The 24,637-nt window shown below is 47.0% G+C and overlaps 1 protein-coding gene across 1 annotated transcript in view; it reads left to right on the forward strand.

The window, feature by feature from the left end:
• Positions 1-24,637, forward strand: part of MRTFA (myocardin related transcription factor A) — an 85,643-nt gene that overhangs the window by 28,958 nt on the left and 32,048 nt on the right. The gene's annotated exons all lie outside the window — the stretch shown is intronic.

Here is a 24,637-nt window from a genome sequence, read left to right on the forward strand (position 1 = left end):
AGCTTCTTCTGGGTCTCCCACGTGGGTGCAGGGTCCCAAGGCTTTGGGCCGTCCTCGACTGCTTTCCCAGGGCGCAAGCAGGGAGCTGGATGTGAAGTGGAGCTGCCGGGATTAGAACTGGCGCTCATATGGGATCCCGGGCGTGTTCAAGGCAAAGACTTTAGCTGCTAGGCTACCATGCTGGACCCAAAACTAGCCTTTTCTTTTTCTTTTTTTGAACCCAGAAAAGCAATTAGGTTTCCAATTTTTAGTTTCTGAAATTAATTTTCATTTAAGAAGTAATTTCGTTGTTTTTTTTTTTTTAAGTATTTAGCTTTGCAGAGAAGGCTGCTTATTCCCAGTCTGCACTATTTGCATTACAGCTGTGATAATCATGCTTCCATCCAATAGTTTATTTACAAGATGCTCCTAGGAAATGTTGACATCCTTTTGCAGCAGTCTTGATAAAGATGTTCCCTTAGGTGGGGTGGCACCCTGCTAGGAGTGCAGCACCTGGGGAGGGGTGCTTGAGGCAGCTCATGCTCTTACAGGGCCAGAACTTCTCTCAGATTCCCAGATTAGTCACCCGCGGATGTCCTGCAGGCTGGCAGGCAGATGTCTGTGCGTGAGACACGTGACTGGGAGGTGCATGGTGTCTGCACCCCAGCCTCCAAGGAGGTGGGTCGCACTGCAGAATTCCTCCCCAGTGTCTGGGCTTCAGAGGCAGTGGACAAGTGCGGTGGCATTCAGCATTGAAAGAGGAAGGAGAGGGAGCCAGCAAGGTGGGGTGACGAAGCCTATGTGCTTCTGGTTTTGTTGACAGGTTGTAATGTGGAGACCCTCATTGATGGTGACATCTCGACCACTGACAGAGAGTAGCTGGCAGTGCCCATCTGGGGGCAGTCACAGTCCGTAGGTGAAGCATAACGGGTGGGATTTCTGGCCACGTTTGTCCCACCCAGCAGTATCCTGTCTTCATGATACGCTCGTCTCTTCTGCTACTGCACCATGCAGCCTGAGGGGGGCAGGATGGAGCAGAGCAGGTGCATAGGCTGTCCAAACACTTGCCTGTGTGGGGTGAGGGGGCGAGGGACGGTGAAGAGGCGGGTATTATAGGATGGGTGTCCTGCTGGGCAGGAAGTAGCAGACGGAGACTTTTTTTGCAGATGTCTGTCTCTGGAAAGGAGATTGAAATTTCTTCACCAATGGAGAAAACAGTGTAGAAGTATGGTGTTCTCTGTGCTCTGTAGGTGTAGACACTTAGCTAACTGGAATGTAACAAATTACAGTCTACTTGAAAATCACAGGTTCTGCTCTGCTTCTGAAGCTCTTGTGTTTGGGCTGCATATCCCATGCCTGTTTTCAGTACCGCAGGAACTCTGTGGGAGAAATTTGAGAAGAATCATTTTGTCCCTTGTCAGGACTGCGTTCTGTTGCTCTAATGAAATCCTTGAGATAGGCACCTGGAAAGAAAGGTAATGCAGCTTGCCCACAGTTCTGCTGGTCCGAAGGCGGCGTCACGGCATGGCAGATGGTGTCCCGTGGGAGCGCCTCTGCAAGGGAGCAGCACGTGGCTGAAATCGGTGAGAGGGGCTCACAAGTGGCTCACCGTTTAGGGCAGCCCACTCCTGAGGGCTGCGTTCATTCCTTTTGCGGATCATTCCCCCCATGACCAAACCACCTTGTACTCTAGGCGCACTTCTCTATCTTCTTTTTTATTTTTAAAGATTTGTTTATTTTTATTGGAAAGGCAGATTTACAGAGAGAAGAGATAGAAAGATCTTCTGACCCTGGTTCATTCCCCAGTGCCACAGTGGCTGTAGCTGAGCTGGTCCGAAGCCAGGAGCTGCTTCTGGGTCTCCCACACAGGCACAGGGTCCCCATCCTCAATTGCTTTCCCAGATCACAAGCAGGGAGCTGGATGGGAAGTGGAGCAACTGGGACACGAACCCACACCCATATGGGATCCCAGCACATGTGCAAGGTGAGAATTTAGCCACTGAGCCAAAACGCTGGACCCCTTCTGTCTTATGTTTCATGATGTATTCATTTTTGTTTGAAAGAAAGAATGACAGAGAGCAAACTTGCACATGCAAGGCCTTGTATCCGTTGTTCACTCCAAGGGACAGGCCAGGCGCTTGGAGCCGCGTCCCGAGCACTTGGGGACCCTCAGCTGCGTTCCCAGGTGCAGCGCCATGGATTAGTTTGCCAGTGGAGCAAACAGAGGCTGGTGTCGTAGGCTGTGGCACCCGTAGGTCCCAAGGCCTCACCTCTTAGAGGCTCTGCCACCGGGTCCATGTTTCCAGCACGTGAGTCTCTCAGGGATGCACTTGAACCTTTAGCTCCAGGGTCACAGCAGGACAGCTTCTTCTGGTGTGGTGTACCCTGCCTTCAACATCGTTAGGACACTCATGCTTTTAAAGTCAGTTGTAAGTAATCTATTAAGAAGATGAAATGTTGGGCCCGGCGCAATAGTGTAGTGGTTAAAGTCCTCACCTTGCACACCTGGGATCCCATATGGGCACCAGTTCTAATCCCGGCAGCTCCACTTCCCATCCAGCTCCCTGCTGTGGCCTGGGAAAGCAGTGGAAGATGGCCCAAGGCTTTGGGACCCTGCACCTGTGTGGGAGACCCAGAAGAAGCTCCTGGCTCCTGGCATCGGATTGGCACAGCTCCAGCCGTTGGGGAGTGAATCAATGGACAGAAAATGTTCCTCTCTATCTCTCCTTCTCTCTGTATATCTGACTTTCCAATAAAAATAAATAAATCTTTTTTTAAAAAAATGAAGTGTTTTTCAGTGTGTGCCTTTGGGATGGGAGCAGCAGGCTTTGAGAAGCCATGTGAATTGCTGGGAAACATGATGGCTCAAAGGCTCAGCCAGCCGAGAAGTCTGCTTACGCCTTGGCTGTGCCCAGTGTGGTGTGCAGACTCCTTATCGTGCTCTGAGTCAGCCTTAGTCAGAGTCGGAGCAGGGGATCCTGGGAGGGATTGTGACTGCCTCCCTATTTGGGTAATGGTTTTGATTTAATGTACTAGGTCACGTAGAAGACGTTAACAGTTTGAGAAACCCTAAAGGAATGTGAGTCCCAGTCGTGATCATCTTTATGAGAGGGGTTTGTGAAGTCACTAGAATGTGAATTTAGACATCTCACTCCCCTCTTTTCTACCCTGTTCGATCGTCTATGCCTTTGGTCATTAGGCGTTATTCCAAAGGTGGGAAGTTAAACAATAATAAATAGAAGGGTTAAGTTGATTTACATTTTCTGTGCAGTCAACACACTGATTATTGTCTCATTAACCATCTTAAAGTCATAGGAATCTGCTGAGGACATTAGCTCTTTCAGGGGAGGGAATGACACTTTAAGGGATGGGTCCAAACCCAGGTTGGCAGGGACAGTAGCTACTGTTCCCAGGTTCTGCCTTTAGGGTCAGAAGGCCCAGTGGGCCTCGGGTAGAGGAGAAAGGGACCTGGCTCTCTGACTACCTTTCTCTCTCTCTCTCTCTCTCTCTCTCTCTCTCTCTCTCTCTCTCTCTTTCACACACACACACACACACACACACACACTTTTTAAAAGATTTATTTATTTTTCTTGAAAACACAGATTTACAGGAAGACTGAGATACAGTCTTATGGTTCACTTATGGTTCAGATACATCTTATGGTTCACTCCCGAATGGCCACAGTAGCCAGAGCTGAGCTGATCTGAAGCCAGGAGCCAGGAGCTTCTTCTGAGTCTCCCACACAGGTGCAGGGTCCCAAGGCTTTGGGCCATGCTCTACTGCCTTCCCAGGCCACAATCAGGGAGCTGGATGGGAAGTGGAGCAGCCAGGACTGGCGCCCACATGGGATCCTGGCACATGCGAGGCGAGGACTTAGCCACTAGGCCACCACACCAGGCCAGTGCTTCGCCTTTGACCTCCGACGTGCCCTCCTCCTGCAGCACCTAGCATGTGCATGGCACACACTCAGTAAATATTCAAATGAACAAGTGTATACAGTTAACCGTGGGAAATAGAAGTGTTCTGACATTTTTGTTTGTAAAATTTTCTAAGTCTATGCTATATTGTAAATGCAGTAGAGTACATCTTAAACTAATATTTATGTGGTTGCTTTGTGGTGTGTGTTGCCTTTTAGATAAGAAGACCTGTGCCCGCTATGGTTTCTGTCCATGGCCAGCATCCTGACCGCCCATTTCCGTCTTCCTCTCTGCAGTGCTGTTACATGACCTTGTGTCCCTTACTCCCTAATGTCATGTTTCACATCTTAGCTTATGTACCTTTTTCTCACTGGGATTACAAGGCACTTCTCACCTTTTTGACTTGCCTTATAAATACTTCTGGACTTGTCTCAGATGTCTTCTCCTGGAGGCCTCCTCTGACTCCCCCAGATGAATCCTGCCCCGTCTTCCGTGTTCCTGTCTCGGTGCTTGGGTCAAGGATCGTTTCAGGCAGTTTAGGCTTACCTCTGTTTCTGAGCAGCCCACACCCACTCCCCACGGACAGGCCCTGGGGTGTTTCATCCGCCTGAATCCACGGTGCAGGTCGTAAATACCTGAAGGAGAGGAACCAAAGCAAAGGGCAGAGCCTGTCCAGTTGAACCCCAGGTCGTAGAAACAGGGGACACCCCGTCTGCATCGTAGAGGAGGGGACACCCTGTCTGCATCGTAGAAACAGGGGACGCCCCGTCTGCATCGTAGAGGAGGGGACACCCCGTCTGCATCGTAGAGGAGGGGACACCCCGTCTGCATCGTAGAGGAGGGGACACCCCGTCTGCATCGTAGAGGAGGGGACACCCCGTCTGCATCGTAGAGGAGGGGACAGCAGGACGTGGTGGGCCTGTGTTGTGCAGTGGAGTGGCTGAAGTGCCTCTTGTAATGTTGATGGTTCGAATCTTTGCCTCTGACCCAGCTCCCTGCTGCTGTGCCTGGGAGAGCAGCAGAGGATGGCTCGGGAAGGAGGCAGTTGTGGGCTCCTGACTTCAGTCTGACCCAGCTATGGCTGTAACAGCTATTTGGGGAGTGAGCCAGTACTAATATTTCTCTTCTCTCTGTGTCTGTCTCTAATTTATGAGAAAACAAACTCGTACTGAAGATGGCAGGAGGCATGTTGTGAGTGTGTGTACGTGAACTCTGCTGGTCACATACTGGTGGCTCCACTTTACAGATGAGGAAATAGAGGCAGAGAGGTAGGAAGTGTCTCAGGGTCACACGGCCAGAGAACTATTAGAAGCAAGTGTTAAACTCGGACAACCTTGTTCCAGAGCTATATTCTCAACTACTGTTCTTTTCTGGGTGTACAATATTTTGTAATATTTAAAGATTTTTTGAGGTCAGTTTATTTGCAGTTACGGTCACCCTTTTGTAGGCAGACAGTCCAGTGGGTCTCGACTAAGCAGAAGCCACAGCACTATAGGAAAGCACCTGAGGACGTCTGCACACAGCCCCTTGCACCGTCCCAGTCGCTGGCAGCCACTGAGCCCATTTCTGCCCCCGTAGTTTTGTCTTTTCCTAAGTTTCACAGAGTGCCTGTTCTGTGCTGTGTGTACCTGGCTCCTCTTTAACTTAACATGATGCTTTTGGGGTCAACAGCATTGCAGCCTGTTGAAGCAGTGTGAATAGTGTGTGTGTTTAAACTGCTGAAAGTGATGTTTCATTGTGTGTATGTATCACGGTTGTTTCTGTTCGATCCAGAGGCTGACAGGCATTTGTGTTGATTCTGGTTTTTGAGAATTGCAACTGAAGCTGCTCTGTGCAGCCATATGTTTAGGTGGACGTGTGTTTTCATTTTTCTCGGGTAGGTACACAGTGTGGAATCACTGTGTAAAGCAGCCGTCACCGCTCCTCCGCATGGCATGACGCGTGGGTGACACGTGTGTCTGGCATGAACCAGATTACCTCCACACGGTGTTGTGGGGGGAAGTCGTTGATGAGATCATTGGCTTCCCCTGGAAGTTTATTTATGTATTTTTATTTCCACATTACAGGTACTCATTGAGCAATATGCAGGGACAAATATGGATGAGCCACTCTGTTCTCAAAACTGTGTACGTGGCCCTGTGCACTAGGGCCATGGCTGGCAATTGTGGCACATTTTTTAGCTTTCCTACTGGCTAAGAGGACTTGGCGTGGAGGTCCCCACTTCTGCCCCCCTAAAGCTGTGCACCTTGCTCGGCATCGAGTGTGGAGGAGCCCTGTGGGGGACGGGTGTGGTGCCACGATGGCCGCCGGCCTTGGGTGGAAAAGCTCAGGAGTGTTGCGGCGGCAGTTTCGGTTCAGTCTCCTGGTGGAGTGTCCTGGCTGCCCACCAGAGCGTGGGCTCAGATGGTGCGGCGAGCCCGGCTGTGTGTCTCCGAGCTCTGGCGACCCCCACTGCTCTCCCAGTGCGTGGTCTTGGACACTTGTCAGCGCCTTCACAACTCTTCTTGTTTGGTTTTTTCTTTTTCCTATTTGAAAAAGCCAAATATGTATTAGGTTACATCCTTTTCTTTTTGGTAATATTTATCAGCAAAGTTTTTGCAGATTGCGAAGAGTTTTCGTTTGTTCATTCATTGAACACTTTGCCATTTCAACTGTTATTTTTATGGTTGCCATCTCAGTGCTGTGAATACACGATGCTTTTTTTTTCTTCAATGTTAATGATTCTTCCTGAATTTTTCCTTTGGTACCTCCTTCTCCCCACCCCTATTTTGAGGATGTGTGTGATGTGTTTGATTTATAAACATTTTAAAAACAAATGTCAAATTAAAATAGTGCTGTGCTGCAGCTCCTGGTTCCACTTCAGGCTTTGCAGAGGAGGGAGGGAGCCTGCTCATGTGATGCTGTGCGTCTGACAGAAGCCTTTTGGTTCTGAGCAGAGAAACCAACTGTTTACTATTTTGGGTGAATGAGGTTGGTTGGTTGCTACGAGCATTTTCTCTGAGGGAACCCTCTCCTCTTCCAGCTCTGCACGTTGAAATCATCCTGGTCCTGCCTTCTGGCATCTGGATGGAAGAGGGAGGTGTCTGTGTCAAGGCCCAGTGCTGACAGGAAAAAAATGTTTTGCCAGGAGTCTTACTGATTCTGACCTTCTGCTGGCACTGCGTGTAGTTCCCCACTCCCAAGTCAGCTTGGGATCTAGCTGTTCTGAGAAGCCTTGCCGCTGCAGGAATGAAGTGTCCACTTTAACCTAAAGAGCAGGGCTTGTCAGATCTGCAGCAGATAATGAATGGCCACTCTAAGGAGCGAGGGGAGGAAGACCGGCTTCTTGCAACAGTGGCTGTTAGAGTCACCTATCTTCAGCATGCTGGAGGAGCCCAGGACGTGCCAGCCCACCTGCAGGATCCTGCCTCTCTCTTGGGTTGTCTTGCAGCCTGGAAAGGATAGCTACCCCGCAGTAGCTATCACCCCTTCTCATGGTTTGCGGGAAGGTTAGCCTGTTCACCTCTGCATATGCATGCTTTGTGTTCTCCTGCACTTGCTGCTCTCGTTTATGTCCTCCTATCTCTCTGTGACTTACTGTCCCAGGGCCTCTGTGAGTGTCAGAGCTTCCTCAGCACTTGACAGGCGACTAGGTGCAGAATCTTCCGGCATGCTTCCTAACCTGATGGGGTGGTGTTAGGGTGTTCCTCCTTTTTACTCCTTTCCTTCCCTGCACACAGAGCTCAGATAGCCAAACCTAGATTGCAAAGGAAGGGAAGAAAAACATAGCTTTAGTAAAGTTGACTCTCCTTTTTATGTAGATCAAATGCAGTGATCTATTGGTAAAACAAATTCTGACCGTGAACCAGGGAGCTAAGTTGAGGTCTTGGGACACGAAGACTTCAAAAGAACCCTTGAAGGCATGTCCCTCGCATTGCATCTTAGTTTTGTTTAAGGTGAGTGGTGTGGACTGACCTTGCTCTTCTGGGAGGGGTCTTTCTTGTAGCAGAGCTTTCCTCTACAGTCTGAAGCTGGAGGGAGGAGGGAATACTCTGTAGAAGTGGGATGGCTACCTTGAGTTCCTGCTGAAAAGTTCAGGGGAGGAGAGAGAGGGAGAGGGCGGAAGATAAGGAGGAAAGGAGAGAGAGCTTTGATTTGTTTACAGAAAGGGAAAGAGAGACAAAGATCTTTCATGCCCTGGTTCACTCTCCAGGCTGAAGCCAGGAGCCAGAAGCTTCATCCAGGTCTCTTGAGGGTGGCAGGGATCCAAACCCTTGAGCCATCCTACCATGGTTCCTCCAGGCCATTGGCAGGGAATCGGATCAAAAGTGGAGCGGCCAGGAGCTGCCGCAGCACCCACGTGGGATGCTGGCATCGTAGTTAGTGGCTTTCTCTGCGTGCCACAACAGCAGCCCAGAAGCTTTACATTGAAGCAGCTCTGAATCAGGGAGAAGAGGCTGTTAGCCAATGTGAGTAGAAAAGGATCATCAACACTTCTGTCTTAGCTTGGAAACCCTGGTCATGTGCTGCCAGAATTTATAATTAGTCCTATTAATGATACAAAGTTGAGCATTTTGTTCCAGTTTTTGAGGTCTTGGAGCTTTATGCTGCCTTTGGCAGGATGGCTGGAGCACGTGGCGTCTCCAGGAGAGGAGGCTTGGTGGTGCTGAGTGCCAGGGTGCACCGACAGTCATCCTCTCAGAACTGACAGTTGGGTTTTCTGTGCCTAACTACAAGTGTTGTGATGTCAAAGAAAGACACTCTTCTCATTAGAGGAAAGATGCTTGTGTGGCCAAGAGATAAGGTGGCTCAGGACTTGGGTCTTGCCTTTCTGGAACCTGGAGGATTGTAAGGCTTTAAATTTCCACTCTTACCATTGATAATATTTTTATGTGAAGTACAGAAACCTATACGAAGCAGAAATGCTGATGTATTGTTGTAAGTAGGACCAGAATGGAGTTTTAGAAAATGGCCATACACAGTTCTACAGGGTTTTTGTTTTCTTTTCTAGCATGCATAGAACCTGTATTTAGAATTCTGTGTATTGACTGCATCTTAAGAGCACTCAAATTGTATTCTCTGTAAATAAATACTTCAATTTTATTATTTTTATTTTTTTTAAAGATTTATTCATTTTATTACAGCCAGATATACACAGAGGAGGAGAGACAGAGAAGAAGATCTTCCGTCTGATGATTCACTCCCCAAGTGAGCCGCAACGGGCCAGTGCTGTGCCAATCCAATGCCAGGAACCTGGAACCTCTTCCGGGTCTCCCACACGGGTGCAGGGTCCCAATGCATTGGGACGTCCTCGACTGCTTTCCCAGGCCACAAGCAGGGAGCTAGAAGGGAAGTGGAGCTGCCGGGATTAGAATCGGCGCCCATATGGGATCCCGGGGCTTTCAAGGCGAGGACTTTAGCCGCTAGGCCACGCCGCTGGGCCCAATACTTCAATTTTTAAAAGCCATCATTTTGGGAACTACACAAAAAAGATTGTGCATGAGATGTGAAAGTGGAAAGGGCATCTGGTGTCAGTGGTCTGGACTAAGGCAGCTGTTCCAGAGAGAGCGACACTTCTCTCCTGGTGCCCCAGAGGTACCCAGTGGAGGTGATCCTGCTTAGCCTGGGTTTTATTGTGCTAAATGCACCATCATCTATATTTGTTTCTTTATTAGTAGATTTTAGCAAGGACCAGATCTGCGTGACAGTTTTCTAAGGGAAGTGGACAGTGTTGAGCCATCAGTGGGTTTATATACCTTCTGTACTGTCCAGTATGATGGCTACTAGACAGAGGTGGTTCTTGAAACTTAAAAGCGACTCGGAAAGTCACTGAATTCCAAATCTTGTTTGGTTGTAACGAAGTGTACATGGTATATATGGCTAGCAGGTGCTGAATGGAAAGCATAGTTATAGACCCTTCACAGCCTGACCTTAGCCGGCCTCCCTTTCACAGACCACATGTCCAGCTGAACTGGCATGTGCTGCCTGTGTTCTTGACCTTGTGGTGTTCCTGCCTCCAGTCCTGCCTCGTCATGTTCACTCCCAGCGTAGGAACCTTCCAAGGTTGCTGGTGAGCTGCTGCATGTGGGAAGCAGACCTGCTCCTCCTTATGCTGCAGAACCAACACACTTGTAACACTGTCTGGTTACAGTGACCGGCCTACATTTCCTACTTGCTTGATTACATCTATACAGTCCTCAGGGCTCAAGTTGCGGTTACATGTGTGACAGATTCCTTTCCTGCGATTTTGTGTTGGCTTTTGCTACTGAGGCTGCTACTGGTTACTGTGCTTCAGTGGCACTAGGGGGCAGTGTCATGCCCACAAGGAGGGAGTGTTGATCCCAAAGCGACACAGATTTTGAGCATTCTTTCCTAATTCACTGTTCAGTCTCATGTTAATAATTGTACCCTTCAGAAGGAACTCACACCTGCTTATTGTCACTGACACTAATAAATACTATAATTATCTTTATAATTATCTTGAATTGGACTCTAGAATATGAAACTGGATCAGGAGACGGCTGAGAGTCTGGGAGGAAACCTGGCCTTGTGAGGCACCAGCCAGGGCCATCCGTGTCAGAGGTTCGGTTCTGGAGGGCAGCCAAAGCTTCGCGGTGGGCAGTTGGTGTCCCAGCACTGACCCGGTGGTCAAGAACTGAAGTTCTTGGTTTGATCTTGCCAGTAGTGAACTTGGCAAAACAATTCTGTGTACGGGGTATAACGTTCATTGTCCCAACCAAAGGGTCAGATAAAACCGTATGTGTGCAGTGGTAGCTTGTAAAAAAGCATGTAAATAAACTTCTTTTTCCTCCCTGATTCTTATCATACCTGGCACCAAGCATGTAGTAAGTGGTTAACTAAATATTTATCATATTAATTTTTAAGTGGAAAGGATTTACTACATACAAGGTCAGTGAAAGAAGTATTCATGCAATTACATTCACCTAGACTACACACATCAAGGGGTGATTATCGTCATAGGGATGTGGCTAATGTATATACTGTCCTTTCGTGGTATGTATAAGTCTCAAGGGGGACTGTATATAATATGCATTTAAAAATGTCAACAGTATTTATAGTCTCTTATCTAGCAGATTTATTTTTGTTTACCTTTGTTAATGCTAAAAATAATCAGAATAAGCCAAAACATTACGCAGGGTATTTTTTTTTATTTCATTGTAGAAAATCAGAGGGTTGTGTGTGTGTGTGTGTGTGTGTGTGTGTGTGTGCAAAGTCAGATATACAGAGAGGAGAGACATAGAGGATCTTGTGTCCAATGATTCACTCTCCAAGTGACCGCAGTGGCCAGAACTGTGCTGATCCAAAACCAGGAGCCTCTTCCAGGTCTCCCACATGGGTCCCAAGGTACAGGGTCCCAAGGCTTTGTGCCATCCCTGACTGCTTTCCCAGGCCACAAGCAGGGAGCTGGATGGGAAGTAGGGCTGCTGAGATTAGAACTGGGATCCAGACGTGTCGGGCCCAAAAACCAGGTTTTAATACAGTTATTTATGCCAAGCAGATGTAATTTGGAAATACGTGTTTTCCAAACCAGATTTGTGGTTAACAAAAAAACGAGCTGTTCTAGAAAAAGGTAGTAGTGGCTGCTTACTGAGAACAGCCATCAGCCTAGAGCCTTCTCTAGTCAGTCATTAGATTTGTCAACTAAGATGTTCAGCTGAAGGTCATGCAATTTCACACTTACAAAACACTCTTGCCAAAGATAATTGCAAACCCACTATCTGCAATCGAATCATTTCCTGCTCAGGCTTGCAGTGGGGAACTATTTGAAACTACGATCTTGTAAGGTTAGTTATGAAAAATGCCTTGTTGGGAGAGGTGCCAGTGACAGACCTAGCAAGTGTAGGGAGAATATGTACCCCGGGGTCCTGGGACTGACCAGACGGAAAGCACGGTTCTGGTTCTGGCCTACAGTCCATTCCCTGGGGGTGGGATTGTTCAGTTTCGTGTTGAACACACTCCGACAGTGTGCCAGACGGATGGCACATTCCTGCTCCGACCTTCCTGACACGTGGGAAGTGTGGCTGTGCTCTGGTGAGAATAGCTCCAGGAACTGCGCTTCACCTAGCCTTTGGTCCTCCCAGCTGAGCCGTGCCGTGGCACTCAGGCTGGGCTGGGCACTGACTTGGCCTGTGTCCTCGCAGCCCTCGAACCCATCTTACCTTGGAGCTGATTTTGCTGTCAGGGTGCCCCAGAACTAACTCACCCTCTCTGACTAGGAATGACCTGGTATTAGCCTTTGAAAGGCCACAACTCCCTTGCCTTCCCACCCCAGCTGTCTTTATTCATATCTACGTTTTTGGTTTAAGTCTTCCCTCTGAAAATAGGTGGGAGCTAGGCAATTTAGGCAGCAGTTAGCTGCCCCTTTGCTTCACTGCATCCCTTTGGCTGGGTGCAAGAAATCTTTGGACATCAAGCCTCATGGTGTCCCCGTCCCATCTTGCCCCCCCATTTCACATTGCCCTTTGATTTTTAAAAATCTGATACTCAGACTTTCCTTCCCCCACTGACACACCAGTGGAGTCTCCTAGGCTATTTCTGTCGGCTTAATGATCCACAGCTGTTGCTGGAGTTCTGCCTGTTTTCGTGCTCAGGAGAGGTGGATAAGCCAGAGGAACCATGGGTCTTTTTGTGGGTCACTCAGTGTGTCAACCAAATCTAATTCTTTTGGGGTGGGGGGACTGGGAAGCACTGAGGTAAGGCTTAAGAAAGGGTGTTTGAAAACACAGGAGGGAAAAATGCAAGCTCGTATTGTGGATACTTTAAAAATAAGCATTCTGTTGGTAGATATGACCGTCTGTCACTTAAAGCTATGCTGGAAAATTGTGCATGGAGGAACTGGGTAACCACTGCATTCTCTTAGATTTTGGCCTGGAATGTCGCTCCGCCCATGTTGTGTGTTGGAGGAGCCAAATAGTTAAATAAAAAGGAGAATTCTGCGGTGGGAAAGATGGAAGTCCTCCTGAAGTGGCCACGACAGGCATTGATTTCAGTTCTGCCCAAGGGTAGGTTTCTTGAAGCCCTGTGCAAGCCTGCAGGAAGGAAATGTTCCACTTACAAATGTGACACAAACTGAAGGAAATGCGAAGTTGCAGTTTTTTTTAAACAGGGCCGGCTCCCCTGCAGTCACACTTACCTTTACTCCTGGAGATGTCTAGCAGCCTGGCAGGTGGGGAGTGGGAAGACCCCTTCAGGTGTGCCCTGTGTGCCCTGTGTGCCCTGTGTGCTGAGCTGCACCAGCCAGTTGGCCTTTGCAGTGTGCGCCTGAGCATTTTAACCCTTCCCGACAGTTTTAACTGATAGACCTGCACCTTTTAACCCCGTGCTCTGCATGAAGTTTAACTTCATTTTTTTCAAAGAAAAGACAAATCTTTAAATCTTCCTTCAATTTCTTGAGTCAGATAGCTAAAATGCTATGTAATATTTAAGGGGGTGAACTTTTTTTTCTTTGAATCCCCCCCAGAGAGCTTTACAGCTAAATGCATGAAGACCGTTCAGATTGCACACACATTTTAGGGTTGGAGTCTGTTCACCTGTCACCGACCAGCAGCAGAGCTGTGTGTCAGGTGTCTGAGGTTTTCTGGGTGAACGTGCAGACCTTCAGATGGCTCTGCCTAAATGTGCTGAAAGAGACACGTCCCAGTCACGTGCTCCCCACTCAGGTGTCTAGGGTGCACGCTGTGCCCAGATCTTGTACTGGGGTGTTGCATGTCGCTGTGGAGATCCGCCTGCCACCGTTAGGGAGGAGCAGCCACGCAGAGTGGAATGGGGGCCCCAGAGTTTTGAAGATGTGTGGAAGGGCCGGATTTAGTTACTTGTTTATGTATAATTATTAATGCTTTTACTGTGACTCTGGCATTGAATGCAGTACAGAAAAATCACAGCTCTGCTGCCCGGCCAGCCCCCGCTAGAACCCTGCTTCTACATCTTACGAGCTCTATGTCCAGTTATTGAACCTCCTTGAACCTGTTTCTTTATCTGTGAAATAGACAATATAGGCTTCAGATGGCTGTTAAGATCAGAGTTCCTGGGTGGTACACCCAAGCTGGGACCTGTGTAGCGTAGCTCAGCGCGAACTTCGGACCCTGCCAAATTCATCCTCTTCTCATGACGAGCCGTTTCTCAGGGCCCTTGCGTCTGCCATTCTTCTGCCCAGGACATTTTTTTTTTTTAAGATCTTCAGGGTTTGTCATGATGCCTCAGTTCAGTGTGAGAGTCACGTATCCCCTCAGAAGCACCTTCTCTGTGCCTCCTGACTGAACCCAGCCCCTCCCGAGTTGTTGTTTGCTTATTTGATAGTTCACTTCATGCAGTGAAATCTGCCCCCCCTGAAGTCATAATACATACGTAGAAGTGTTTATGACATTTGTCTGTGGCCCCCACCACACATGTTCTGTGAGTGCAGGCACCTTATTGTCCCTGTGACTGTTTGATCACCTGGCATGGTGACAGGCCGTGAATGAGTGAACCAAGCAAGAATTTCTCTAGTTCCAGGAGAAAGCTTGTAGATAATTCTTTGTTCCATGTAATGTTGATAGTGCTGTTAACGTAATAGTTTAGAAAATACTTGAGAGGACTGGTTATGTGGCCAGCAAAACCATTATCTGTCACACTGGCATCCCGTACAGGCACCAGTTCACATCCTGGCTGCTCCACTTTCGCTTTAGTTCTCTGTTAATGACCTGGAAGAATGGAAGATGACCTAAGCACCTAGGCTCCTGTCACCCATGTGGAAGATTTGGAAGGAAGCCACTGGCTTCTTACTTCCTCCTGGCCCAGCCCTGGCCATTGCTGCTATCTGGGGAGTGGAGCAGCAGATGAAGATCTCTGTCTCTCCTCCTTTGTGTAACCTTTTCAAATAAATAAATCTTTTTTAAAAAATGATTTGAGAGAGATGCAATGAGCAAACCATCCCATTTGCTGCTTCACTCTCAGAATATCTGTAATGACCCTGGTTGGGATTGAAACCAAGGGTCAGGAATGCAGTCCAGGTCTCCCCTTGTGTGACAGAGACCTGATCAGTCACTTGACGATCACTGCTGCCTACGAAGTCTGCATTAAGAAGAAGGTGGATATAGAACCCAGGCGTTGCAGTATGGGATACTGGCATCTTAAATGCAAACCAACATGAAGGGACAGACTTTCTTTTTCTTTTTCTTTTTTCTTTTTTTATTTGAAGGGCAGAGTTGCAGAAAGAATAAGAGAGAGAGAGAGATTTGTTTTTAAAGATTTATTTTATTTTCATTATAAAGTCAGATATATAGAGAGGAGGAGAGACAGAGAGGAAGATCTTCCGTCCGATGATTCACTCCCCAAGTGAGTGCAACGGCTGGTGCTGTGCTGATCCAAAGCCAGGAGCCAGGAACTTCTTCTAGGTCTCTCACGTGGATGCAAGGTCCCAAGGCTTTGGGCCATCCTCGATTGCTTTCCCAGGCCACAAGCAGGGAGCTGGATGGGAAGTGGAGCTGCCAGGTTTAGAACCGGCGCCCATATGGGATCCTGGGGTGTTCAAGGCGAGGACTTTAGCCGCTAGGCCACGGCGCCGGGCCCCATCTTGTATCCACTGGTTCACTCTCCAAATGGCTGCAGTGAGTGGAGCTGAGCTGATCCGAAGCCAGGAGCTTCTTGCAGGTCTCCCATGTGGGTATGCAGGGGCCCAATCTCTTGGAACCTTCTCCACTGCCTTTTCAGGTCATTAGCAGGGAGCTGAATCAGAAGTGGAACTTCCAGGGCTCAAATCAGCACCCATATGGGAAGCTGGTGCTGCAGGCAGAGGCTTAGTGTGCTGGGCCATGGCACTTGGCCCCAGAGATAGATATTTTAAACATAAAAGACTGCCATGTTGCGTGGAAGAGAGGTGTGCAGTGTGGTCATGGCTAAGAGCTGAGTCCAGTGCAGACATAGCTGGATTCCGGTGTGTATCAGCCCTGTGAGCACTCTGTGGCCTGGGGCAGCTTGCTCCATCTCTCTAGACCCAGATTTCCTTGTCTGTGGAACAGTGCTTAGTGTCTTCCATATGCATAGCTCTTGTTTTGCAAATTAAAGATCATACATGTTTTTACCATTACATAAGGATCAGAAAATGCAAGCTTTTTTCTGCATATTTTAACAGGTTAAGGTCAATTTTCATCAGCTTGTCCTATGTAAGGTAGCAGGGTAGAGGTGTAAATAGCTCAGACTTATCAGCCAGGAAGGTGTTTCATCTACTGCTCTACCTTTATTCCCAGCAGTATTCAAATCAAATAGAAAAGATTTATGATTTTTGATATTTGTTTTCTAAAATATGATTTGAAAAGTCAATTTAGTTTCTATTTCCACACCATATTATACAGCGATGAAAAGTATTTATGAAGCTGAGCAGTGATTGAATGATTGAGCGTATCATACAGGTTAATCACATTTGAAGTCTCTTTCAGAATAGATGTTTTTGCAATAAGTGATTTTAAATAAAGTTAGTGATTCTTCTCTTCCAGCCTTTATTTACAGCGATGCAATATAATTAATTGTATGAAGATGCTTGAAAAAATTCATTGACCTGATGCTGGTTGGCATGCCTGCATCACTTACTGGAATGCCTGGTTCCCAGTCCTGGCTCCACTTCCCATCTCAGCTTCCTGTTGATGTGCCCCTGGGAGGCGGCAGGTGAAGGGTCCCTGCTCCCCAACTGTGGGGACGCACACTGAGCTCTCAGCTGCTGGCTTCGGCTTGGCCCAGACCCAGCTGTTGCAGGCATTGGGGTAGGACCCACCAGCAGTGGGAGCTCCATCCGTCTGTCTGCTTCCCCCTCAACTTTTTAGAAAGTATTTATGTATGCCACCAGTCACCTTATAATATGAATATTTGGGTCATTATTGTTTACTCATAATTAATTAATTATAACAAGTAGTCATTGATTTTTTTTCACTCCAAGAGAGGGCAGCATTTCTATTTTGAAAAACCAGACCCTTGATCCATTTCTGTAATTTATTCATAAATCTGTGTGAAGAGTCAAATCCATGGGGTCCTGAAATTTGTGATTTCTAAAAATATTTACTTACTTGCCATCAAGTCAGAAAGTGTACTTGCATTGCTAATTCAGTTCCCAAATGGCTGTAATAGCCAGTTCTGGGCCAGTTGAAGCAAATCAGCCAGATCTCATGAAATGACACCATCTGGCCCTAAAACTGTTTGTAAGGCAGAGTTAGAGGTCAGGGTTGCAGGTGAACCCCCCACCTGTGGTACCATCATTCCATATGGGTGCCATTTTGAATGCTGGCTGTTCGAAACTTCTGGCCTGTCTGGGAAAGCAGTAGGGGATTACCCAAGTGCTTAGGTTCTGTGCTTCCATAGGAGACCTGGAGCAGCCTCCTGGCAGGACTGGTCCAGTTCTGGCCTTTTGAGGCCATTTGGAGAATGGACCAGTGGATGGAAGAGATCTCTCTTTCCCGCTTTGCTTTCCAAATAAATAAATAAATATTTTTTTTAAAAAGTTGCAGGCAGCTGTGTAGGGGCCATTGCCAAGGTATAGTAGGGTAAGCCTCTGTGGTGCTGGTATCCCGCATGCGTGCCAGTTGGAGGCCCAGCTGCTCCACCTCCCATCCAGCTCCCTGCTAGTGTGCCTAGGACTGCAGTGAAAGATGGCCAAGTCCATCCAAGTCCAGGTGCACCCGCATAGGACACCCCAGATAGAAACTCCAGATTCCTGGTGTCAGATCAACCCAGTTCTAGCTGCTATGGCCATTTGGGAAGTGAACCAGTAGATAAAAAATTTCTATCTTCCTTTCTCCCTCTGCAAATCTGTCCTTCATAAATAAATAGATACATACATACATAAATACATACATACATACAGTAGTTAGCTATATTTTAAAAAAAAAGACACAGAAAAGAGAGATTGGTCCTCCATCTACTGCTTCACTTGCTAAATGGCATAAAGCCAGGAGCCAGGAACTCCATCTGGGTCTGTGATGTATTTCAGGTGTATTAGCAGGGAGCTAGATCAAAAATGGAACAGTGGGGATTTGAACTGGTGCTAATAGGGAATGCCAACGTTACAGGCAGCAGTTTAATTCATTGAGTCTTAGCAGGCTCTCCCCCTAAATTATTTTATTTTGGAATGATTTTAGACTTAAAAAACAGTTGCAGTGATGGTATTAAGAGTTCCCATACATCCTTAACCTAGCTTCCTATAATATTAGCATCTTATTAAAATAATGCATTTTCAAAACTAAGAAATTAGTTGTGATACCTTACTGTAATGTCAACGCCAAGCCTTCCTTGGATGCCTCTCCGTTCACACCAGTGGCCCTCCTTAGGTCCCACGGTCTATTGCAGATCCAACATTGCCTCATCCGTGTGATTTTTAGATGGTGGATTAGTAGGATCCTGCCAAGGACTGACTTCCCTGTGTCTCCCTGCCCGCATCCCCAACCCCAGCATTCTGTTGTAACTCTGTTTCTGACAAATGGTTGGTGGATCTTCCTGGTCTCTCCAACCACTACATCCGTGACGCCAGCTTAGAGCTCCAGGGTCGTGCTTTCAAAACACCCAGTGTGTTTAGTTTTATGATGAGTCGGTCCCCTTTGATCTGCCTCTCTCTCTTGGTCTAGCCCGTTCTTCTCACATGTCTGGAAACAGCAGGTTTGCAGCCTACAGACTCCTGAGGTATCTTTGGAAGGGAACATTCCTCTTCCCTCGCTTTTCCTACCTCACATGCTCCCAACTCCAGCAAGAGCAGCTCAGAACACGGTCTTTAGTAGAGATGTTTAGACACCAGGCCCTTGGACTTTGCAGAAGCTAAGTCCCTCAGCTGATATCATGCCAGATTCTTCTCAGCTCTCATTTCTGCCCCAGAAAAAATGTATCTGATGTAACAGTGTCCAGGGAAATATTTGTAATCTGTTATACTTCTACAAAGCTTTTTTATGTACTTTGTACATTTTTTAGTTTGAGAGGTAGGGGTCGGGGTGGGCATTGTTGTTCAGCAGGTGAAGCCCCTGTTTTGGTTGCCCACATCTCTTACCAGAGCACGTCAGTTCCCGTTGGCCTCTGCTTCCAGGAAGCCTCCTGTGAGTGCATAGCCGGCAGCAGGTGATGGCCCACGTCAGCTCCCTACCAGCTGTGTGCAAGACCCGAGTGGAGGTCCATGCTCCTGGCTTCAGCTGTTGTAGGAGTTTGGGGAGTGATCCAGCAAATGGAAGATCTCTCTGGGTCACTGGACTGGAATCCATGTCTTGTAATCCTTTCTTGGATGCCTGTTGGTCTCTCCTTAAAGGGCAGTTCTGCAGATGCATGGCCTGCACTTGGAACTTATTCACGTAACTAACCTTGTATGCAGTGCTGCCCCTTTCTCCAGAAGGCAGACTTGAGTTAACGGTAAACCCTTTCTGCTTATGGGTAGGGCTAATTATAGAATACACTGGGTCAGTAAAATGCTGTTGTTTATATTAAAAATAAGCCAGAAATACATTTCTGGTACAGTGTATCCTGAGTTAACCCCTTCAGGCTGGCTTCCCAAGGAAAGGACTAGAAACACTGGCACGAGAGAGCCCCAAGAGTTCCACAGAAGCTGGCGAGGAAGCCACCCTGTGGCTGCCAGAGGACAGGGTCCAGGGTGGAGACCTCTCCCTTTTCCACCATCTTCCTAGGCTGTGCCAGGAAAGACTCGTGGGAGGAGGGGATGGGTCAGGGCCCAGAGCAATGTTGCTTTTTGGGGAATGATGTCAGGAAGTTGCTTGAAACTTTAGTACAAATTGATAAAGAAGATAAAATATTTTCAGGCTCCATTTATATGTTCACTGCATTGGGAGGATGTAGCTGTTTTCCTCTCTGGTATATAGTGCTGGAGGTGATCATGTTTGTCTCTTATAACATGGTAGAAAAAATAACTTAATTTTTATTGTTTACAAACAGTACTTCTTAGTATTTTTCTACAAATGTATATCACACGTCAGGCCAGAAAAAGGTTGAATTTGCCGAGGACCCACAGGAATGGGGCAAGCCCACTTTTGACATCTGTGTCAGCCAAAGTTGCTATCTCTTAAGTAAAAAATCTTACTGGTGTTAAGATCGCTTTCAGTAAGTCTGGAAGTTATTCTTGTGGAGTCCCTTTTTCCCACTGGGCTAACACCCGGGCCCACCTGTGAGTGCAGGGTATGTTTGAATGGCTGCGTTGACTCACAGGGATAGCAGAGCTTCTCGCTTGGGGTGCTGTGTGTATCCCCTTGGCCGCCAGCCTTCACACTGCAGGACTTGGCTCTGTTTGCTCCCCCGTGAACTGTTACCTCCCCTGAAAGCAGATTGTGTGTGTCAGGTCATGACTGCATCCCCAGCAACACACGGGGTGTCTGATCAGTAGTGGACCTCGTGGCTTGCAAGGGAACTCAGGGAAGGTGAAGCTTTGACAAGGAGCCAGGGAGTGCAGTGTGGCCTGAGCCGTGAGGTGAGGGACATGCCGGCCGACCAGCACACAGGTCCTGGGGAGTAGCACGAGTAAGTGAATACTCAGCGTGCCTCGACTTCCTGATTCTAAGTTTGTTTCTCCGAGTGTTTCAGTATTACGACCAGTTGTGATCTTAAAGAGAAAGTGTGAAAAGGAGGTTATCACTGAACGTGAGGGGAGGAAGAACTACGGATTCTAGGATATGGTTTTCCTTACATTCTTTATTCCTTCTTTGTAAAATACAGTATCACAAATTGCACTTTTTTGGGTGTGTGTGTGTGTGAGAGAGAGAGATCTTGACCTGAAGTCTTTTTCCCCCCACTAGAATGAAAAGCTTTATGTGAGTAGAGACCATGAGGGTATCTGGCACCCACCACAAGTTGTTTAGTGGACGTTGCTAGGTGAGTGAATGCAGGAGAGCTTTGTCTTCCCCTGAACTCCTGGTCCATGCCGTGGAGGTGGTCATGGGAAGTGGCCTGGGCAGCTTGAGGAGCAGTGTTGGCTCGGAGCACCTTCCCCTGTGTGTAGCCACATGCTGTAAGAACGAAATGACTCTGTGGCTTCATGACGTGGATGCCACTGGCAGATTCTTCAGGCAGATAGAAGAATAAGGTACACAAAAATGTAGCTGTAGTTTGCTGCTACAAGGATGAATGTTTTCATTATCAGCATGCTGAGCTGCAGGTGAGGCTAGAACTCAACTAGCTCTCACCTTCCCAGTACAATGTGTTCTCCAGTTGGAATTCAGAGATAGTAATGGTGTCTGTTGGCTGACTTAGGTTTCATTTGCCTGTCTGGGATTGGTGCCTGACAATTAATGAGGGGAGAAATACACAAATGATCAGCATATCAAGCTTTGGGGATTTTATACAGGGAATAGAATTTAGAGTAATTAAGTTCTACTTGAAATCGGATTCCACAATTAATGTTTATTAGATTACTGCTCTGGGCATTGATTTCCCAAGATTTTTCAGATGGCTGTCGTCACCGTTGTTCAAGGCAGGTGGAAATTGTATCTCCGTGGAGCGTGGAGGACATAGAGTGTCTGTCTTTGTGGCGTCTTTTCTGTTTGTTCCAACCCTCTGACAGGCACTCGCTAGTGGCACCATCCATCAGCTGTAAAGACATCTGCTCATCTATATATAGGCTGCTCACGCAGACCCATTTAGAAACAGATGATCCATTAGATTTGTGGAGTCCAGTAACAGCAAAGGCATAAAGACACATGCTTGTGTGCAGTGAAGCATTTAGTTTGTACCAATTCAAGAGGTAGTGAGGAACTCTGCACAGTGCAGTGCCATGCAGTCGGTTCCCTCAGATTCCACCTCCCAGATTCTCCCCAGGCAGCACGGTGAACATGACATGAGCCCATGTGGGGGCAGGCACTGAGTGTATGGACTCTAAAATCGCTCCTGATGTGGGTACATACAGCTCTGTGCTATTTCCCGAAACGATTTTTTTCTAACATGCTCAGTTTAAGGTCTGGAAAGGTAAACAGTGAGGGAAATTAAGACAGATTAAAGAAGAGGAAAACTTACATAAACAATTGTTTCTTTGCAGTTGGACGTCTGAGAAGAACTGTCGTGAAGTCTGGACAGCCAAGCAGAAATTATAAAATTAGATGAAGTACAGGTTAGCTGCAGTAATGCTGAGTTTTCTGTTTTGCCCCTTTCCTTCTGCTGATACAGGGTTAGTGGGAGAGCGTTCTGCAGTCCATGAAAGGTTGTGGTGGTACCTAAGACCAGACTGACAGAGAGTAGACTGCATCGGACCCTGGGTCGGATTGTGGACACCTAACTTCTGGGAGGAGCAAGATGGAGTTTCCAGGTTTCTGAATTTTGATTTCAGGTAGTTTAGAGATGAAAAATGTTTACCAGATAAACTCCTCTTTGAACTAAAGCTCTGGGTGTTCACACACATATCTGCACATACACATGTGTGTTTATTCAGGGACACTTCAAAAAGCTCATGAAAATGGAATTAAAAGATGAATTTGTTTTGGTGTTGAAATCCATTTATGGGGGTCTTCAAATATTTATGAAAAATATGTATTATTAAAAAGCTATGCATGGAGTTCATACTTTTTGCATCAAAATAAATTTACATTTCTCTTTCTACCAGAGTTTTTGGAGTGCACATACATATGCATGTAAGTGGATTGAGCCTTTATTATCTTGCAATACTTGGATCACAAGTTTTGCTTTGCCTTTTTTATTTTGGATCAGAAATTTATTAAGGAATAAATTTAGCTTCCATAGTATTGTTTTCATGAAGTCAGAAATTTTTCTATTAAGAAGTTTGGCCCTTTTTGTTTAGGAGAGCTACTGTTTGGTATTTCAAAATTAGTTTTGTGTAGTAGTCATTGATTTCATTAATCATTGTCTCTTTGGAGTGTTTGGGCTTACTGGGTTATGTTATTTCCCTATTCTCTGAAATCAGATTGGTCTTTTGAGTTTCCTTGTTTGCTAGTTGCTTGTCTGGGCCGCAGAAATGCTGTAAAAGTGACCAGCTTGGCCTTGCGCCCACAGAGGGTGACCACAGTGCCCTTTTGCTTCCCCATGGAGACTTGCTCTGCACGTGGAAGACTCCCCAAAACCTGAGTGAATCCCAGCTCGTAACCATGAGACATTTGCTATGTTGAAAGGTCTGAGTTTTAATATCTTGATTTCTGAAATTGAGATAATAACCATGCCGTTCTCACCGGGTTGTTTGGGAGTAAAGAGGGTTAAATAAATTAAAACATAGAAACATAGGGCCTTCTCTCCACTCCCTCCCCGCCCCACCCCATGGACTCCTGGGTTTGACACCGACCTGGGCTCCTGATGCCAGCTTCCTGGTACTGGAGCTCTGGGAACGCAGTAGTGATGACTCAAGTAGTTGGGTCCTTGCCACCCGGTGAGAGCTGGATGCTGTCCCTGTCTCCTGGCCCTGGCCTGCCTTGGCCCTGGCCCTGGGAGGCGTTTGAGGAGTCGATTAGTGGATGGGCATGCTCATTCTGTGTCTGTGTGTCTTGTCTCCTTCTACCGCTCAATTAAATAGAAATTAAAGTAAATGAACAAAAGCGTGTCAGTCACTTACATAAGACCTGACACATACATAGGAACAGACCCAGTGACTTGTGTTTTAGTTGTGGGACATTAAAAAAAGAAGAGGAAAACATTAAAATTTAATAGGGCCAACACGATAGCCCAATTGACTGATTTTCCACCTGCAAGCCCTGGTATCCCATAAGAGTGCCAGTTCATGTCCTGGCTGCTCCACTTCTGATCCAGGTCACTGCTGATGGCGTGGGAAAAGCTGTAGACGACGGCCCGAAGCCTTGGGACCCTGTGCCCAAGTGGGAAATCTGGAGAAGCTCCTAACTTCACGTCAGCTCGGCTCCAGCTGTTGTGGTCGTTTGGGGAGTGAACCAGAAGGAAGATCTTTCCCTTTGTCTCTCCTTTTCTCTATCAATCTACCTTTCCAAAAAAAAAAATTTTTTTTTTAAATCTTTTAAAAATTAAGATTGTTTTAAAAATTTGTTTCACAAGTCAGAGGGAGAGGCAAAGAGAGCTTCCATCTGCTGAATCACTCCCTAGATAGCCATGATGGTCAGCACTTGGCCAGGCTGAAGCAAAGAGCCCAAGGCGTTCATCTGGGTCTCCCACGTGGGTGGCAGGGGCCCAAACACTTGAGCCATCCTCTTCTGCTTTTTGCCATTAGCAGGGAGCTGGATTAGAAGTGGAGCAGCTGGGACTTGAGCCAGTGTCCATAGGAGAGCCTAGTGCATGCAAGGCAAGAATTTAGCCACTAGGCTATTGTGCCAGTCCCTCTAGATCAGTTCATGTTTTGCTGAAGTTGATTGCCTGAACTCCTTGGACTGTGGTCTGAACCATCCTCTTCCTCCGCCTGTTATCCACCTTGCCAGAAAATAAATGCAGTGATCACACCCAGGTCCTAGAATATGAGTCAAATCCAGTCTCACTTCTTCTTACTGATACACATTTAGGTAAATCACAGATCTCTTTGGGCCTCACTTGCTCACTTATAAAGTGGAACTAATACCTGTCTCCATGGAGATGTTATGAAAGTTGAATGAGTTAAAATGCGAAAGTATAAGAGTGCATCAGCAAGAGGAAATACATATTTGGGTCAAAAAAAATTTAAGTCCGTGCACAGGAGAAAGTCTCCAAAAAGTTCATGGAAAGTGTGTAATAAGGAAAATACAGGAGTTTTTGGAATCTTTGTTTGCAGAACTGGCTGTCTGGTGCACAGCACATCCTCAGTAAATGTCCATCACTTCTAGGAGGCTATTGCTGTTTTTCTATTTAATTTTCCAAGGTTT

This window comes from Ochotona princeps, chromosome 15 (assembly GCF_030435755.1).
Source record: "Ochotona princeps isolate mOchPri1 chromosome 15, mOchPri1.hap1, whole genome shotgun sequence".
Taxonomy (NCBI): domain Eukaryota; kingdom Metazoa; phylum Chordata; class Mammalia; order Lagomorpha; family Ochotonidae; genus Ochotona; species Ochotona princeps.